Raw genomic sequence first — 13,374 nt, 5'->3', positions numbered from 1 at the left:
CAGCACAGCTGGAGCCGAGTATCATGCGACTGTCATGTGACTGTGGTCAAATCGTGCAACGAGACCACAGTGGCGGAGGGGAGGGAGAGATTTATCTCCCTATCTCCTGCGTTGCAGGCTGATGCAATCCTTGCACTGCACTCGCGTTACACCGGTGTAATGCGAGTGCAATGTGATGTTTCTCTCGCCCCATAGACTTGAATGGGTGCGAGTGAAACAGAATTGCATTCTACCCGCAGCATGCTGCGATTGTTTTCTCGGTCCAATTAGGGTTGAGAAAGAAAAAAATTGCTCATGCGAGCAACCCCATAGAGAAATATTGGTTCGAGTGGAATGCGATTTTTTTTTTTATCGCATTCTACTCGCTCTATATTACTCGCTGTGTGTTCTGACCCTAATACTACACCCAGAATCAGCCCCTCTCCCCGTATCACCCCAATTGACTGAGCTCCTCTCCATGTATCACCCCTGACTGACAGAGCCCGATCACCCTATATTACCGCTGACTGAGCCCCTCTACCTGTGTCACCCCTGACTGACTGAGCCCCTTTCCCCATTTCACCCTCGACTGATCCCCTCTCCCCGTATCACCCCTGACTGACAGAGGCCTCTCCCCTTGTATCACCCCTGACTGCACCCTCTTTCCCTGTATCACTCCTGACTGACAGAGCCCCCTCCTCCTGTATTCCTCTTGACTCAGCCCCTCTCCCTGTATTACCCCTGACTGATCCCCTTTTCCCATATTACCTCTAACTGACTGAGCATCTGTGACGCCCTGGCCGGGCCAGGTAGTCACAGATAGGGCCCCGCATTACACCTGTCCCTCATAGGTAACATACAGCCAAACACTTAGGGGCACTTTGCACACTACGACATCGCAAGCTGATGCTGCGATGCCGAGCGTGATAGTCCCCGCCCCCGTTGCAGCTGCGATATCATGGTGATAGCTGCTGTAGCGAACATTATCGCTACAGCAGCTTCACATGCACTCACCTGCCCTGCGACGTCGCTCTGGCCGGCGAACCGCCTCCTTCCTAAGGGGGCGGGTCGTGCGGCGTCATAGCGACGTCACACGGCAGGCGGCCAATAGGAGCGGAGGGGCGGAGATGAACAGCACGTAAACATCCCGCCCACCGCCTTCCTTCCGCATAGCCGGCCGGGACGCAGGTTGGAGATGTTCCTTGCTCCTGCGGCTTCACACACAGCGATGTGTGCTGCCGCAGGAACGAGGAACAACATCGTAACATCGGTCTTTCCCAATTCATGGAAATGACCAACGGTACACCGATGATACGATTACGACGCTTTTGTGCTCGTTAATCGTATCAAAAGTGCTTTACACGCTATGATGTCGAGAGTGACGCCGGAAGTGCGTTACTTTCGATTTGACAACACCGACATCGCACCTGCAATGTCGTAGTGTGCAAAGTGCCCCTTAAACCCTAGTCACCCCCCTCAGGGTTTGATGGACACACCAGGGGGCGGAACCAGGCGGTTGGAAGACGCCCACCGAGGAGTTCATACAGCCTGAAGCAGGAAAGTAAACACAACAGTTTCAGAGTTCAAGTTGGAGAGGTGTGTGGGCTGGAGCTGTGTGCAGCTGCAGCAGAGGAGAGAACCCAATTTGAGCAGGTGCCGAGGTAGGAGCCCTGGTACCTGACAAAAAGAAAACAGCAACGTTGGAGTGATGCTTTAATGTTAAGGAATAAGCTGGCTCCCGTACTTTGATGCAAACTCAATGATAAATGTCCCTCGATGTGTAGCGCTGATGTGTAGCCCCGCATTACCTTCAGGTGCAGGTCGTCGCAGGGTCTCCACAGGTTTGGAAATCTTCTGGTCACAGGTAGGTTAACTTCAATGGGGAATTCGTGACGCCACTCTCGGTATTTGCGGTCAGGGGGTGACCGCCACTGCAGTTCAAGGGATGCCTGGGGCTGAGGTTAGATGCAGTTAGATGTTGTAGCCTCCCGAGAGTGAGGCTGGCCCCAGGGCCCAGGGTAAGTGTGTAGTACCACAGAAGAACTCACACACAAGCAGTGATGTTGCTGTTCACCGAGTATCCCGGCCCCTGGTCTTACTCTTACACTCCAGTATTTTCTCTCTTCTTCGGCACCACTCCAGTCCCGCAGCTCCATCCAGTCCCAGTATCTTTTAACTGGCCAGAAGCCGGAAGTTACATCACAAGCACTCAATACAAGTCTATGAGAGCCATGAAACACTGGAGCTGTCAGCAGGTCACAAACTGTTGGAGACCGATGAGAGTTTCGGCAATAGAGGGTGAAGACAGCAGAGAGTGTGTATAAGGACAGATTAGGGAGTTTAGATTAGAAGCACCACTCCAGCAATAGAATAATCAAAAATCTGGAGATGTGCTTTAAGAAGCGTACTACCTTGTATTATATGCTGATATTAGTGTGCCGCCCTCGTAGTAGCAGCCGGGCTGCTCGGATCCGGGTGCTCGGTGGCTCGAGGGTCTCCGGACCCGGGGGTCGTGCGGCCACTCAAATGAAGGGGGTATTTACAAGGGTTAGTAAAAGAGTTTGTGACGCCACCCGTGGTATCTGGTAATTTGGAGTACCACCGCTGCCGTTGGGAGTACCCGAGGGTGATGGAAGGGGGGGATGCCCCGGGACTCGGTGATGGTGTTGGGGAGCGAAGGGGGTCACTTTCATACTCACTCAGTCCATAAAGCTGATACCGACAACTGGATAAACCAAAGTTCTGGACACCGCTACCGCTGGGGGAGCTAGTTTGGGTCCCGTCCTCGATGGTGCTGCCTGATGGTCTGTCACCTTCCTCCTGGCACTTAGTTCACTTCTTTGTTGGCCCCGGTAGCATAGAACTAGTCGGGTCCTGCTACTCAGTGTGGCTAACTAAGGGAGCTTGCTCTCAGGGTTCACGCTTGGCATTTCCTGGACTGTTTTAGTGGAAAGTCCTATCCCCCTCGTTGCGCTAGTACCCCGATTTTGGAGCGGGAGGAGAGCAGATCTTGAAGGCTCCGTTCTCGTCGGGTAAATTGTCAGGTTGCCTGAAGCTACTCCCTGACCTAGGGTCTACGTACCCCGTCGTGCCGTGGGCCCAGCCCGGTGATGGTACAAGGCCACCGGCTGACCTCCTCGACAGTTCCGTGCCCCTTGTCACGATCCCCTGCGACCGGGGGTCCAGCTCCTACCAGGCCCAGACCACCATCTGCCAACTAGTCACTTCCAAGGAGCCCGGCTCCTTACCTCTCTCCTTCACCTCCAACACTACACTGGCCTACTCCTGACACTCCTGACCTCCCCTTACCAACCCCCCCAAGTGGGCGACCCTATTCCGCTCAGGCCGTCCGCTGCTGTGTCTGGTGGGTGTGGTGCAGAGTGTACCTAGGACTTTAATTGACTGATGTTGGCAACACCATACAGTTGGGGACCCATAACTTAGGAGGAGGTGGCTATTGCACAGAAGGGCAGATTGCACAATACCCTGTGACACCCTGATAGGCCAGGGGCGTCACATTAGCACGTTTTACCACATAATTGACGGTCTTGTCTTTATTTCTATGTAGCTACATGGTGGGCTCCAAAAATGATTTTTTTTCTGGTGGGCCCAGGGTACTCCAGTCCGACGCTGTACAACGCTCTTTATCAAGGTACAAATAAGTGTTGAAGAAAACCCCAGGTGGATTAGAAATATCCACTCTAAAGCGGGCTTTACACGCTACGACATCGCTAATGCGGAGTCGTTGGGGTCACGGAATTCGTGACGCACATCCGGCCGCATTAGCGATGCCGTTGCGTGTGACATCGATTAGCGATTTTGCATCGTTGCAAAACAGTGAAAAATCGCTAATCGGCTACACGGGGGTCCATTCCCAATTATCGTTACTTCAGCAGTAACGAGGTTGTTCCTCGTTCCTGCGGCATCACACATCGCTGCGTGTGACGCCGCAGGAGCGAGGAACGTCTCCCTACCTGCCTCCCGGCCGCTATGCGGAAGGAAGGAGGTGGGCGGGATGTTACGTCCCGCTCATCTCTGCCCCTCCGCTGCGATTGGGCGGCGGTTCAGTGACGTCGCTGTGACGCCGCACGGACCGCCCCCTTAGAAAGGAGGCGGTTCGCCGGTCACAGCGACGTCGCCGGACAGGTAAGTATGTGTGACGGCTCTGGGCGATGTTGTGCGGCACGGGCAGCGATATGCCCGTGTCGCGCAACAGATGGGGGCGGGTACGCACACTAGCGATATCGGGACCGATATCGCAGTGTGTAAAGTAGCCTTTATTCCACGCAGTCAAGTATAGATTATAAACCAACTGGTCCTAAAAACCAAGAGAGCAGCATAGGGATCACTACTTTGCCATTGCTTGAAACCTCTGGATACATTCAGTACCGCTTAGGGAACAACATCAAGAGTTAAAAGCATAAAAAAAAACACGCTGCAAAATCATCTCATTGGTCAACACCTACACACCCATTACAGAGAATCGAAACTTCTACCTCTGCAACCTTTGCCTTACATAGATGGAGTTCTAGCTTCATGAGAAATAAGTCAGCGCCTGAATTATTCCCTCCCCCCTTTCTACACTCACTTTCGGCTGTGGTATTTGGTACTCTAGGGCTACGTTCCCACGATCAGTATTTGATGAGTTTTTATTGTGTTTTTGACACTACTTTTCTTGTATCTGTTTGGTGTGTCATGCTTTAACCCCTTTAAAGGGAATCTGTCAGGTGATTTTGTTGTATAATACTAATGTTAAGGCCACGTCTCACTAAGCGACATCGCTAGCGACATCGCTGTTGAGTCACAGGTTTTGTGATGCAACAGCGATCTTGCTTGCGATGTCGCTGTGTGTGACATCCAGCAACGACCTGGCTCCTGCTGTGAGGTCGCCGGTCATTGCTGAATGTCCTGGACCATTTTTTGGTCGTTGCTCTCCCGCTGTGAAGCACACATCGCTCTGTATGACAGCGAGAGAGTGACGAACTGAATGTGCAGGGAGCAGGGAGCCGGCTTCTGCGGACGCTGGTAACCAAGGTACACATCAGGTAACCAAGCAAAGGCTTTGCTTGGTCACCCGATATTTACCTTGGTTACCAGCATCCGCAGCTTCTAGAAGCCGGCTCCCTGCTCCCTGTACACGTAGCCAAGGTACACATCGGGTAACTATAAGCAAAGCGCTTTGCTTAGTAACCCGATGTGTACTATGGTTACCAAGCATAGCGTCGTTACACGGGTCGCTGGTGGCTGATCTCTGATCGCTGTGGAGATCTGCATATTTGACAGCTCACCAACGACCATGTAGCGACACTCTAGCGATCCCTGCCAGGTCAGATTGCTGGTGGGATCGCTGGAGCTTCGCTTAAGGCCCTGTCACACACAGAGATAAATCTTTGGCAGATCTGTGGTTGCAGTGAAATCATGGACATATTGTTCCATTTGTACACAGCTACAAACCTGGCACTGATTGTCCACAATTTCACTGCAACCACAGATCTGCCGCAGATTTATCTCTGTGTGTGACAGGGCCTTTAGTGTGACTGTACCTTTAATCCTATCCTATTTAACAACTGGACGATTTTGCGCTTCCAGTTTGTTTTTTTGCCACCCTTCTTCCGAGAGCCATACTTTTTTTATTTTTCCGTCAATATAGGCATGTCTGGGCTCATTTTTTGTGGAATGAGTTGTACTTTTAAATGAAATCATGAGTTTTACCATATTGTGTACTGGAAAACTGCCAAAAAAATAGCAAAAAAAGTGTGATTGCACAAATGTTTTTGGGATATTCTATTCACCGCGTTTACTATATAGTAAATCTGATGTGTTGGTGTGATGCTTCAGGATGGTACGAGTTTGTAGACACCAAACATGTATAGGTTTACGTTTATCTGAGGGGTTAAAAAAATCAGACGTTTCTCCAAAAAAAGTGGTGTACGTTTTGAGCCCTCTTTCCGCAACCCATAGTATTCTCATTTTTTAGAATCTGGGGCTCAGTGACAGCTTATTTTTTGCGTCTCGAGCTGATGTTTTGTTTTGATCGCTTGTTATTGCATTTTGTGCAAAATTTGTGGTGACCAAAAAACATAATTTTGGCGGTTCAATTTTTTTGCCGCTACGCCATTTACCAATCAGATTAATTGATTTTATATTTTGATAGATCGGGCATTACTGAACACTGCGATACCAAATGTGTGTATATTTTTTAACCCTTTAATTTTCAATAATTTTTCAAATCTTTTTTTTTTTTTAATAGTTCCCCTAGTGGGCTATAAAGATCAGCTGTGTGATCGCTTGTCATTTCTCACGATCAGAGCAGCATCGCTCAGACCGGGAGAAATGATCATCTCTTGTAATAAGCAGTACTCGGCTGCTGCTTACAGAACTTTAGTCATGTAAGCACAGGAGTCATCAGATGACCCTGTGCTACCATGACAACCACCAGATCCATGTGATCACGTCACATGACTTCTGGTGTCGGCCTGTAAGTAAAGCTTTAGCGCCGATCGCGATTATAATGGCGCTGTCACATACTGACAGTGCCATTTAAGGGGTTAAAAGGCATGAGCGGAACATGATTCCACTCGTGTCTTTGCAGGCACACATTTTAGCTGTACAAAACAGCTGATATGTGCGCTGATCGCTGCAGGTTGCTTGCAGCAGCCCGTGGAGATTAACACTGTGACCGCTAGGACGTAATATTACGGCCCGCGGTCTTTAAGGGGTTAAAGATAAGATTAGTATTGCACTTCAAAACCAAATGACAGATTCCCTATAAGACTCATGTGTGCTATGTCTGTCATGAGTTGTTTCCATACTTTCCCTACAGATGAGGGCTGAATCATTCTGCCTTCACCTGTCTCTAACAGCCGCGGGTGCAGCGGAGCACCGCTTGCGGCTGTTAACGGCATTCAAAGTGTGTAGGGGGGGGCGCAATGTTCCTAGCTCTCATCGGTGAGTTGTTATGACAAACCACTGACCAGCAATCATAGGAGACTGATTTCTTTGATATACAGTGGTACCTCGAGTAACCCAGTTAACGAGAATTTCGCTTAACAAGCAAAGCTTTCTGTAAATTTGTAACCCGCTTTACGAGAAAGCTTTGCTGTATCAGCAAAATCCTCACCGCACACACTTCCGGTTCCGTACATCCACCGCGCTCTGACCCGCTGTTGTAGTCCACACAATCACACACACGCACGCACACACACAGTATTATGCTCACCTGACCTTCCGTTCCATTGCCGGCCTCATGGTTCTTGTAGTTCGCCGATGCATTGCGACGTGGGAGGAATCCTCGCGGCGAACTACAAGACCCAGGAGGCTGGCGATGGAACGAAAGGTAAGGTGAGCATAACATGTGTACCTTCCGTTCCATCGCCGGCCTCCTGGGTCCTGTAGTTCGCCGCTCCATGATGTGTATCCGCAAGCATCGCGACGAGGCAGGAACTTCCGCTTTCAGCCGCTACTCAAAGGCAGCGTGCTGGCCAATGAGAGGCAAGCGGCTCTTGCCTTTGACGTCAGCGCTCTGGGTGCGGAAGTTCCTCCCTCGTCGTGATGGTTACCTGATTCACAGCCCGTACCAGCGAACAGCAAGTCCCAGCAGGCCGGCGATGGAACGGAAGGTGAGCATAATATGTGTGTGTGCGTGTGTGTGAGTTTGCGTGTGTTTGTACGTGTGTGTGCGTGTGTGGAATGGCACAATAGGGGACCAGGATGGGACATTTAACAAGTTGTGGAACGAATTGTCAGCATTGCAATGATTTCCTATGGAAAATCTTGCTTTGCTGAATGAGTAACTTGGTTAACAAGCACACTCCCAGAACGGATTGTTCTCGTTAACCAAGGTTCCACAGTACAACAATACTGCGGCACTACTGTATATAGAGCAAGTGATCAGACCATTGCAGGTTCAAATCTCCTAAGGGGACTATTAAATACAGTGTAAAATTGAAAAAAAAAGGTTTTAAAAAAATATCTAAAAAATAAATAAACTAAATAAATAAAGTTAAAATCACACCTTTTTAGCACATAAAAAATTGATAAAAAAAAAATACACATTTGGTATCGCTGAGTTTGTAAAAGTGTAAACCATAAAAATACAAAATTAACCTGATTGGTAAACAGCATAATGAGAAATAAAAAATAATCAAAAACACCAGAATTGCAGTCATGTCCGCTCGCGCAGGCACAGTTCGCTCTGCCATATCGCGGGCAGACCAGAAAACATAGCTGCCCTCGCGCTCACCGGTGAGCTATTTGCGCATGCGCAAGATTATGGTTGGCACTGTGCATGTGTGGCGCCCCTGACCTGGTCAGGCACCACTGAGTACTGCACCCATGCTGGGGACAGTACAAAACAGGTAATCCAGAAGGCTGACCGAGGTGTGACTACACAGGCGCATAGTGATCAGGTCTCACACATTTACCTTTGAGAGGACCCCTGGGGATCCCAGGAGGGGGCGAAGCCTCCATCTCCACTCGAGGGGTGTGGTAGAGAGCCTGGTTGCTAGGTGACGTAGGCAAGAACAGGAGAGGAGGGAAGAGTGAGCCGAAGACAGTTGAGTGGTGAAGTTCAGGGAGGGCAGAAGCAGACCCTGTAGCTCTACACAATTCTGACAACGTACGCGCAGTGACTACCGACGGGGGAGATCGGTCACCTGGTAGTGCTGCCCGAAATCCACCCACGACTAAAGAGAGAGCAACGGAGTGGAGAGTAAGGAGACTGTCAGGGAGATACCAGGCCCAAACGGGTAACAGGTCCCGGTGCAGGGATAGATCCACCTGTCCTTTGTCAAACCTGCATGAGGGGGCACTTTACACCCCCAAGACAACACCACAGAGTCCGCAGCCACGTAGCCAAAGTGAGTGCCCATAGCTCACAGGAGGCAAGCAGCCGGAGTGACCTGGTCCAGGCTACAAGCAAACGGGCCAAAAGAAGGGGAGAGAGGCACCAGCAACTTCCCTGGGCGACCCCAGCAGGGCTTCAAGCAGGGGTTACCCCAAAACACAACGGGCTAAGGAAGGCGAGTTGGTAGCCACCCTCACCAGTCAGCCTGAAGGACACCTGGTTCCAGCCTGGTTCATCCCAGCTACGCCCGGGTTACTCACCCAGCCACCATCAGTGAGTAAAAACCCCTGAAAGACATCCTGCTTGTGCGTGTGAGTCATTCTGCGACTTGTAGTTCCACACACCTACATGGGACCCTGGGGCATGCCTCACTCTCAGGAGGCTATTACAACTGACTGCACCTACTATCAGCCCCAGGCACCCCTAACCTGCAGTGGCGGTCTCCACTGACCGCAATTCTGAGAGTGGCGTCACGACAATCAAAATAGAGGATTTCCTACCTGTGACAAGATCCAGCCGCGTGGAGTCTCTGAAGGTAATGCGCCGCTGCACCGACACCGAGCCTCGGGGCTCCACACTTCTGGCGTCACGAACAGGATAAGGACTAGACCTGTTCAGACAGGTGACCATGTGCCTGGGCGGTCCGCTTGGAAAATTGGAAGCGCCGCCATATTGCCACCATGAAAAGCGCGCTGAAAAACAACAGCAGCCCGCGCTGGGAGAAGTTACCGCCCACGAAGAGGTGTGGCTACCCAGAGATCCCCTGAAGGGTCCTGGCCTCGCGAGTGATGAGAGCGGAGGCGTTCAGAGACGTCGGAAAATAAAGGGAGCCGGAAGCCTGCTGCTGAGGAAAGATCTGCAGAGCAGCGACGACACGGTGAAGATGGCGTCTGAAGATAGGAGCCCAGAGCCAGGTTCCGCTGCCTGGTGGTCCTGGGAGCTTGCCCAGTTCAGTAACCGACTGGAAGCGAGGATCGTGCAGCAGATCCGGGAAGGACGTGCGGAGCTGCAGGAAATCGCTGAGGCAGTTGAGGCCTATGAGGAGAGAGCCGCGCTACGAGTGCCCCACAGGACGGCTCAGGTCCCGATGGTGGCGCTGATGGGTGAGTCCTATATTGCCCCTGCCAGCGCGAGTGCCCCGACTCCTGCTGCCACGCCCGCGGTCCCTGAAGAGGCACCCGGCGCGGCAACGCTGAATCAGGCCGCAGAAGCGCCCAGCCCGGCCCGCACAGATCCCATCGCAGCTGCGACGCCAATCCAGGCCGCAGAAGCGCCCAGCCCGGCCCGCACAGATCCCATCGCAGCTGCGACGCCAATCCAGGCCGCAGAAGCGCCCAGCCCGGCCCGCACAGATCCCATCGCAGCTGCGACGCCAATCCAGGCCGCCGCAGCGATGCCCTGCTCGGCCCGCCAAGACCAGGCCGCTGCCACACCAGGCTCGGCCCGCCAAGACCAGGCCGCTGCCGCGCCAGGCTCGGCCCGCCAAGACAAGACTGTACCATTATTTACCCCGGCCTGCCAGGTCAGAGCAGACACCGCTCCCCAGCCCAAGGAAGTCCCTGCTAGGAAGTCCCTGCTGGGGGAGGACCCCGAATACTGGAGGCTGAAGGCCGATCTAGAGGCCCACTTCCCAAAGGAGATGGTGGACCGGTATCTGCTCCCTCCGCATACTCACAGGAAGACTCCTGCAACATTCATGCCAAAGGGTCCCCCGCCCTGGCCTGCTGATGAAAATCCATCCCTAGCGCTGCCACAAGAGGAGTGCCCAGAAGAACTAAGGGGGAGGGGAGGCCAGGAAGCTGAGAAGCTGACCCCAGAGCCATCAGCAGTGGATGCAGCACCAGTCCAAGAGCCAGAGATGCTGCCGTACTCCCGCTGGGATGAAGAGGGCCCGATATCCTCCGCTGAGGAAGATTTGTCCAGATACCTCACCTGGGAGCCTGCAAGCGGTGAGGTGGCAGCCAGGCAGGACCCAGCCCGCAGGACACGGCGCCGCAGCAGGACAAGGGATCCACCTGCACAGCAGTCTCCCGAGGAGAAGGACGAGGTCACGGCCAGAGACTTAGAGGAAAAGCGGTCCTTGAGAAGAGCCAAATCGCAGGTCAGAGGCCCACTTTGTCGAGGAGTTGTAGAAGACTTCAGTCTAAGGTCTGGATATGGCTTTATAGTAGCATCTGGTGTAAAGGAGGGCATATTTGTAAGCAGGAGAGACGTTAGAGCCCATTTGCCCAGAGGACACCCAGGAAGAGACCTACGGAAGGGAGATTTGGTCGAGTTCACAAAACATCAAGGAGAAAGAGGGTGGTACGCACTGGATGTCATACCATGTACCAGGAACCCCTACAGAGATCCTGCTATCTCTACAACAGATGATGACGACAGGTGCCAAAGCCCAATAGGCAAGAGCCCTGGTAAACAAAAGTAAAGTTAAATACGAAAGTACAGCAAGTTAAAGTTTGAAGTTTGCAACGTTATAGAAAAGTTTAAGAAATGTGCCCACATGAACTGATGTGAGAAAATCCTTTTGCACCTCGTGTATGGACCATAGGCTATGAACTGTCTATAGCCACAAACTCTCGCAGTGTTTATAGTTACCCCAGAGGTACAACCACTACCAGGGAGCACGCCTGTTTATGGGGCCTGGCTCTCCACCACAAAGAGGGTACCTGGTCAGCACCAACTGTGGAGGCCGCCTCTGCATCCTGCCAGAAGAAGCTGAAGGCGCGGCTCCACCAGGCCAGGTATACCCTGAAACCACCAGACCATGAAAGCCGCCTTTACATCCTGCCAGAAGTGGCTGAAGGCGCGGCCAACGGGAGAGGCAGATGGGAAGAAAGGTCTGGGGAAGCTGATGGCCCAGACCTGGTTACCAAAAGAAACCGGTGACCTGCCGCCTGAGAGGGTTTAGGGTGGGTTAACGGACTTGTGGGTGGAGGGTGGTGATGTATGGTACCTGATGGTTTTAAAACGCTTTACCATGTTTTACTGTTTTACGCATTTTAAAATGTTGTCTTGCAGCCCGAGGACGTGCTGGTGATAACTAAGGGGGAATGTGGCGCCCCTGACCTGGTCAGGCACCACTGAGTACTGCACCCATGCTGGGGACAGTACAAAACAGGTAATCCAGAAGGCTGACCGAGGTGTGACTACACAGGCGCATAGTGATCAGGTCTCACACATTTACCTTTGAGAGGACCCCTGGGGATCCCAGGAGGGGGCGAAGCCTCCATCTCCACTCGAGGGGTGTGGTAGAGAGCCTGGTTGCTAGGTGACGTAGGCAAGAACAGGAGAGGAGGGAAGAGTGAGCCGAAGACAGTTGAGTGGTGAAGTTCAGGGAGGGCAGAAGCAGACCCTGTAGCTCTACACAATTCTGACAACGTACGCGCAGTGACTACCGACGGGGGAGATCGGTCACCTGGTAGTGCTGCCCGAAATCCACCCACGACTAAAGAGAGAGCAACGGAGTGGAGAGTAAGGAGACTGTCAGGGAGATACCAGGCCCAAACGGGTAACAGGTCCCGGTGCAGGGATAGATCCACCTGTCCTTTGTCAAACCTGCATGAGGGGGCACTTTACACCCCCAAGACAACACCACAGAGTCCGCAGCCACGTAGCCAAAGTGAGGGCCCATAGCTCACAGGAGGCAAGCAGCCGGAGTGACCTGGTCCAGGCTACAAGCAAACGGGCCAAAAGAAGGGGAGAGAGGCACCAGCAACTTCCCTGGGCGACCCCAGCAGGGCTTCAAGCAGGGGTTACCCCAAAACACAACGGGCTAAGGAAGGCGAGTTGGTAGCCACCCTCACCAGTCAGCCTGAAGGACACCTGGTTCCAGCCTGGTTCATCCCAGCTACGCCCGGGTTACTCACCCAGCCACCATCAGTGAGTAAAAACCCCTGAAAGACATCCTGCTTGTGCGTGTGAGTCATTCTGCGACTTGTAGTTCCACACACCTACATGGGACCCTGGGGCATGCCTCACTCTCAGGAGGCTATTACAACTGACTGCACCTACTATCAGCCCCAGGCACCCCTAACCTGCAGTGGCGGTCTCCACTGACCGCAATTCTGAGAGTGGCGTCACGACAATCAAAATAGAGGATTTCCTACCTGTGACAAGATCCAGCCGCGTGGATTCTCTGAAGGTAATGCGCCGCTGCACCGACACCGAGCCTCGGGGCTCCACACATGGGGTCACTGCGTCATCCTCGTATCCGACCTAATCCTCGTGCCTGCACATTTAGCTCACCAGCACGCCCGAGGGCAGCTATGCTTTCTGTTCTGCTCGCGCGATATGGCAGAGCGAACTTCGCCTGCACGAGCGGACATAACTGCACAGGCGCGAGATTTGAAAGAGCAACGTGGATGATGACGGAGGCGTCATCACGTCAATCAAGTGGGCAGGACGGCGAACAGCGGCAGGAGGGGGGACAGGAGCAGAAAATGAGCATGCCCATCTGAGCCACACAGGTAATTAGTATACCTAACGGTCATGTTTTATAAAAAGTTATTTTTGGGGTCTTCAAGGGGAGTCAGGGCCAAGGTGCACCTTCA

This window comes from Anomaloglossus baeobatrachus, chromosome 5 (genome assembly GCF_048569485.1).
Source record: "Anomaloglossus baeobatrachus isolate aAnoBae1 chromosome 5, aAnoBae1.hap1, whole genome shotgun sequence".
In the NCBI taxonomy this organism is placed as follows: domain Eukaryota; kingdom Metazoa; phylum Chordata; class Amphibia; order Anura; family Aromobatidae; genus Anomaloglossus; species Anomaloglossus baeobatrachus.
Note: the sequence above shows the minus strand (reverse complement) of the source record.